Below are 7,321 nucleotides of genomic sequence, written 5' to 3' on the forward strand. Positions count from 1 at the left end.
CAGGACATTGTCCATTTTCTGTGAATTTTCCATAAAACTCACCACTTCTATCAGATCTCACTACTTTTACTTTTCTATCTAATTGCCTTTCCACGTCATTAATGAATATCTCTAGAATATTCACAGACTGAGATTTTTCATGCAGAAGATAAGTATAACCAGAACGTGAGTAATCATCAATAAAGGTGATAAAGTATTTTTCACCGCTCCAAGATGGAGCATCAAACAGACCACATATATCAGTGTGAATTAACTTAAGAACTTGAGTACTTCTTGTGGCTGGTTTCTTTGTAATGTGTTTAGTCTGCTTTCCTTTCATGCAGTCTACACACACATCTAGATCACTAAAATCCAAGTGAGGAAGAATTTCATTCTTTATCAACCTCATAATTCTTTCCTTGGAAATGTGACCTAGTCTTTGATGCCACAAGAAAGCTGAACTTTCATTAGATGCACTACGCTTAATGCCTTGACTTTCAATATTAAACAAAGATTCAGAAAACTTTATATCACTTCCATTAAGGTAATCATTTCGGTACAATGAGAAAAAACCGTGTGCAATCTAAAAAACAAAACCTAAATTGTCCAACCTACTAACGGAAACAAGATTTCTAGCACACTCAGGTACATATAGACACCCTTCAAGATCTACATGACATCCAGTGTCCAAGATCAACTTATAATTCCCAATGCCTTCAATTCGTGCCTTCATTCTGTTTCCCATGAACAAGAATTGTTCAGGTCCTCTTATGGGTTGAATCGAACTGAATCCTTTTCTTTTCGAACCAAGCCTTTCTTTTCGGACAGTCTTTCTTGAAGTGTCCCATTTTCTTGCAAAAGAAACACTTCTTTTCCTTCTGGATTTGACTTTCAGGGCCTTTCATGAAAGCTTTATCCTTCATCTTGTCCTTCCTACTTGGATTTCCTTTATTGATGCTAGCATTTCCATAGCCCACAAGATTGACAACATGATCCTTCATTTTCTTAATTCTCCCTTCCTCTTGAACCAACATAGCCTTTAACTCCTTAAAGTCTCATTTATCTTTAATGGTGTTGTAATTCACCTGGAACTGGCTAAACTCAAAAGGTAGAGAGTTCATAATGAATTAGACCAATAAATTCTCATGAACTTCCATTCCCAAGGTTAACAACCTTGCTGCCAAGTTAGACATGTGGGTCACATGATCATGAATTGGCTGAGACCAGTCAAACTTTTTCGTAGTAAGCTCATTCATGAGACTTCCTACAATCGACTTATCAGCCAAAATTTGTGAACACTTCTTAATTTTCTCTATGAATTCCCTTGCTTTCTCTGTCTTAGACATAGATGACTTAACACTTTCTGCCATCGTCATTCTCATGAGGTTCAAACTCAGCCTGTTAGATCGCTCCCAAATCTCATAACGAGATTTTTCAGTTTCGGAGCTCTCTGCTGTTATGGCTGCAGGTTCATCATTCGTTAGTATTGCAGAGTCCAAAGCCATTATACCCAATGCAAACCGGATCTGATCGGACCATTCACCGTAATTCAGCCAATTGAACTTTACGACAAAATTAGCAGATGCATACAAGTTTGAAGAAGCTGCAAACATGTAAACATGCTTACCTATTAGTGCTTTGACACTTTTATACAGACTCTTAAGGCCTAACTTAAATGCATGAATTTAAATAACCTTAGGGCAATTTTTAGCCATGCTAAATTTATAATTTTATAATTAATCAAATCACATATTAATCAAATAAATTTGTTACCTTTGGGTATACATATTTATTGACTATATTGAAAATGATTAATTCTTTTAATATTATTAACTATATTCAATGATCCACCTTTGGGTGACCTTCAAGAATATAGATAACAAAATAATTGATCAATCAAAACTTTTATGGCATTTTTTTAGCATCTCTTTTTAATCATGATCAATTAATGAATATTTTAAATTTTAATATCTATATGTAATATAACAAGGCTACTTTGATGACTGACAAGTTATACACATATAAACATTTAAATGTTTATTTATTTAATGGGTATAAATTATTTTTCTACTGTGTTAATGTTATGAACACAATTACCCTTTTTTTTCTTTTTTTTTTGAACAAAGACGAACACAATTACCCTAAACTTATAAAAATTGCAGCGGAAGCAATTATTCACTTTACGAATTCATATGAGGTAATTGTCAATAAGACAAAAACCCAGAATTATGAACGTACAACATGAATTTAAATAAACTCACTAGTTCCATGCACTTATACTTGGAATCGAATACGTGTATGCAATAAAAAACAGTTATCTAATGATAAGTAATTTTTTCAACCATTCACTATTTAAATAGAATAACATAACCACTATGTCAATCGCTGAACATATTTACGTGCATGAAAACATCACTACTCATATCCTTATAATTCCATCAACAACCATGCATATTTTATTAAGTATTATCAATCGTGATATTGTTACACATTAAATATGCGTTAACCGTTCAATAGACATAACTAATGATTCATAACGCACCGGTTCATAAGTGATGTCGTTATCAATTCTAATCATCACAAATGACCCAGATTGCATGAATACGTAAACACTTGATCAAACAAATAAATTACGTTTGACTAACGGTGAATTAAATAAATCTAGTTTGCTCATACCAAATCTAAAAATCATCTAGATTTGATCTAATTCAACCATGAACACTTTGTTTTAGAGAACAAGAAACACAAACCTTGATCCATTGCTTTCTCTATGCTTGATGATAGATTCAAGTCTTCAGAAATTGATTTTCTCTTCCCTTACTCCTTATTGCTTTCACGTGATCTTTGATGAAGAAGATCACTAATCTCTTTTCTGTTGTGATTTTGGTGTGGTAGTGTTTCTCACAATATGAGAACACAACCATTACCGTAATGATTCAACACCACACATATATATACATGTATATATAGTCACATTTGAAGAGATGTGCTGGTTCGTAATATCACCCCTTAATTGTACTGGTTCGTAATATCACCCTTTAATTGTACTAGTTCGTAACAGCACCCCTTAATTGTACTGGTTCGAAATAACACCCCTTAATAATGCATAGACATAACATATACATGTATATATTACTTATATAATATAATTAGGAGAAAGGAAGAGAGTTATCAATATACCCAAATTCTAATACATTAATCGAAACTGATTCATCACGGTGTCATCTTTAATATTAGAATCCACAATGTTAAATATAAACTTCAACTTTATTATTAAACCGAAAGACATAGGCCACATAGAATATAAAATATTCTTATACCCCTATCCTGCTGCCAAGTCCGTGCCTAATCCGCTTCCTTTTCTAATTAGTGAAGAGTGAAGACTGTTTAAGAAACAAAAAAAATTAACACAAAAAAAAGAACTTAATTAGCAAACAAAAAGAAATTCAGACATGTAAATGGGTTGCCTTGCCATGCATCGTTCATGCATTGCCATTTCCATCTAGCAAAATTTACTTTAACAAGAAAGTTAACCTCATGCGATTCCAAGAAGAATTTTAAAAATATCAATAAGAAGCTGGAGGAAAAGAAAAAAGAACTTGTGAAAACTAATGAATGGATGCTCCCAACTTCAAATGTTGAACCTGTGAAAGGAGAAGAAGAAGACGTGGAAGTTTCAAATGCTCGCGGAATTAAAAGAAAAGTAACTATTGGACGGCCAAAGAACAAAACAGTTGGACCCCATGGTCGATATTTGAATGTTCTTGAAACAAAAAAACGTAGTACATCAAAAACATCAACTAATGCTACAACAAAAAAAAAGTTATCATTTCAGGTATTTCATATATCATTTTCTTTGTTTTTTTTGTCCAATTTTGATCCAAATATGACAAGATTAAATTGATTAAATGTTTCAGGACTCAAGTCTTACTCTGGATATTCAATTATCTGTTGCTACTACTAGTCCAACCTTATATAATACGTCATTTGCCTCACAAGTGTTGCAGGTAAATGATTTATCCTTATGCTTTGCTTTCCTATAATCCATATGACATTTCCTGTTTTCTTTTAGGACAAGCAAGAGGATAGGAATACCGATGAAGAGAACAAAGTATGAAGAGAAAGCTACAAAGAACCAAACCAAAACTCTCAGAACTCTTTAGGCCAAGAAATTGTACGAGTGATTTTGGTGATAGTTCATTTGTCTCTTTTGGTTTTGCTAACGTTTATGCTTTCTATTAAAAAAAGGTTTTGCAACTTTGTTATATCCTTACTTGAATATCTAAAACTCGTTTCCACATTTTAGACACTGTACAAGCGTAAAGCAAGATGAAAAAATTGCAAGATAGCTAAGTAGAACAGAATCTTGAAGCTTTTAATCAAATTATATGCCCGAAGAAGAAAACCCATTAGAAAACTCAAGACTCTTTTGTTCCTATATATGTTTAAGTAAACCAACCGGGTTGGAGCTTGAATTTTGTGGTGGTCTGGTTGCCTTCCACGATGTGGTTTAAGAGGACCCAAAACCAGCAGCTAGCCTAGTCAAATTTATAGACAAGTATGTTTGAAACCAACTATCTACCATTTGGAAAATAGGAGACAAGAGCTATGAGACCGGCTTCCAAGTTTCGTTTGCTTCAAGAGTCTAATAGTTCATACTCTGTTTTTATAACTATGTTTTAGTTCCAGAGATCAAAACTCTGCAAAAAAAACACTTGTTGTAAAACACTTTCTATCTCCATTAAACTTATAAAAAATAAAAAAAAGAGTAACGAAGTCAGCAAGCTTCACATTTTTTAACACATGACGAGAGGGTTAAGCTAACATAATTATAAACCCAAAACAAGAAGCATTTAAACTTCACGATGGGATATGGTTGACTTTTATCATTTAATATCTGCCTTTACTCAGAATTAAGAGCAACACCAAATATGAAATTAATTGTAGGTAATGATCATCTCTGAATTCTTTTTTGGTGTGAATACTGATATATGCATATGTGTGTCTATCTGGAGTACACAAGTGGGAAATTCACACTTCACAGTATGAGTTTATCTAATTAAAAAGGGATCGTCGTATCTCTTCTGTTCCCAACGAATGTCTTCACGTTTCGTCCTCTGAATCCAAATTAAATGAACCAACATAGTCCTCCTCTGTATACATACACACACAAAAGAGGGTGGAGGGTAGAGATTGGAGAAGTTCATGCTAATACCCATAGGCAGAGAAGGTAGTATGTATCAATGGCCATTATAATTGTTCGTCAAAAACCTAAAAAGAAAAGACTGCAACGCCGTTAACGCAATGTTACGTTTATTAATGATTTTTTTTTATTAGTTTTTGTTTGTTTATTTTGTTTCTTTTATTTTAGATCTTTCAAAATATTTACAATTTAAATGCAAGGTGACATATTATGTTTTCATTGGATAATATAAGGAGAAGTGAATGAATGGGTTCACCCTAGGAGTGAACCCAAGAATTGTTCCATAATTAATTAAGTTGGCCGCATACATCATCTCTCTTCCCTCAGTCTATTCCCAATTACCGTTTACTTGCTTGGGTTTATACAGGTTTCGACCAACAGGATTGGCAAACAACGGACTTGAGGTTGTACCATTTTAGTTTGGCAGTACTATTTTGTTGTGTAACTAGCTTGTAATGATTTATGCTGTTGGGTTTTTAAATCATTAATTCTTAGAAACTTTTATTATGAAATATGCGAAGAACGAACATTTATTGGTATATCAAGAAACATGAACGCCAGAGTGAACAAGAGTGATATATTAGATCGTTTTGATTTAACTTCATCACAAAAAACACCCACACACACAAAAATGAACCAAGATAAAAGACGATATTGGAAAGATAACATCACATGATCCCAAAGCATGGACCTTATTTTACACATAAACACAACAAACAAAAGCTGAAATGCTTACTCGAGCTGCAAATGACCCAAAAGGATGTACCTTATTTTACGAAACTAGAGTAAGTCTTTTATTGGTCATAATAGATAGACACGACATGGACTTAGATCTGATGAACCCAATAAACCGTCTTGTAACCCTCTTCTTTAATTTCCTCCGGTTCCAAAGTAAACTCCAATGGCATCAATAGCCTGACCAGAGCGTCCGTGGAACCCAAGAAGGTTTTTTCCATTTGTACCCTCAAACATGAATTCCTTTCCAACTGGCTTTCCAGATGAATTTGTCTCACCGAGTATTTGCGAGGTTCTTCCATTAGAGGTTTTGAAGAGTAGCGATTTGATCAGCACTGTGTTATAGCGGTTAACATGATTGTAGGTTCCACCAACAGCTGTGATACATTCATTGGGATAATCCACAGCAAACTGGATTCATTTGCCATTAGAAACAAATAATTTATAAACTTTTAAATGGTGGATAATAACAGACTAAAGAAAAAAAAAGTCACAAAATATTTCTATTACCTCTTTAAGTTCCCCGCGAATTGTCCCGTGCTCACGGCTTTCAACCTTACTATCCTTTTCATATTCGATCTTGATATAAGACACACAATCAATATCTTTCCCAACAATTATTTTCTTCACACCCTCAAAAACACCATCATCGAATACAATCCCATGTTACCACCCACTGGTTCAATCTTTTGGGGTGCATGAACTGACCAAAAATATGCACCAATGGCATCAATAGCCTGACTAGAGCGTCCATGGAATCCAAGAAGCTTTCCTCCATTTTCCCCCTCAAGCATGAATTTTGTCCCACTTGGACTTACCCCAAATATTGGAGAAGTTCTTCCAAATGAAGTTTTGAAGAACAACGATTTGATCAGAACTGCCTTATAGCGATTAACATGATCGTAGCTTCCACCAACAGATATGATGCATTCATTTGGATAAGACACATCAAACTGGATTTCATTTTCCATCAAAAAAAAAAATTTAAACTTTTAAAAAATTTGGTAAAACCATACACAAGAATATCAAATTCAAGTTATTTATATTACCTCTTTTAGTTCTCCCTGAATCGTCCCATGTTCGTGAGTTTCAAATGTTCCATTCTTTTCGTATTCGATCTTTATATAAGATACACAATCAATATCTTTTCCCACGGTTATTTTCTTGACACCATCGAAAACACCATCGTCAAATGCACCTCCCATGTTACCACCCATAGCAGCTGTCTTTTCAACTAGCAAAAAGTATGCACCAATGGCATCAATAGCCTGACCAGAGCGTCCGTGGAATCCAATAAGCTTTCCCCCATTTTTACCCTCGAGCATGAATTCTTTCCCAGATGAATCACCGAATGTTGGGGAAGTTCTTCCATAAGAAGTTTTGAAGATTAGCGATTTGATCAAC

The 7,321-nt window shown here is 34.1% G+C and overlaps 1 pseudogene; it reads right to left on the reverse strand.

Annotated features, from left to right (window-relative positions):
- LOC104738153 overlaps positions 5,746-7,321 on the reverse strand; it is a 4,800-nt pseudogene continuing 3,224 nt past the window's right edge.

Source organism: Camelina sativa, chromosome 13 (genome assembly GCF_000633955.1).
Source record: "Camelina sativa cultivar DH55 chromosome 13, Cs, whole genome shotgun sequence".
NCBI lineage: Eukaryota > Viridiplantae > Streptophyta > Magnoliopsida > Brassicales > Brassicaceae > Camelina > Camelina sativa.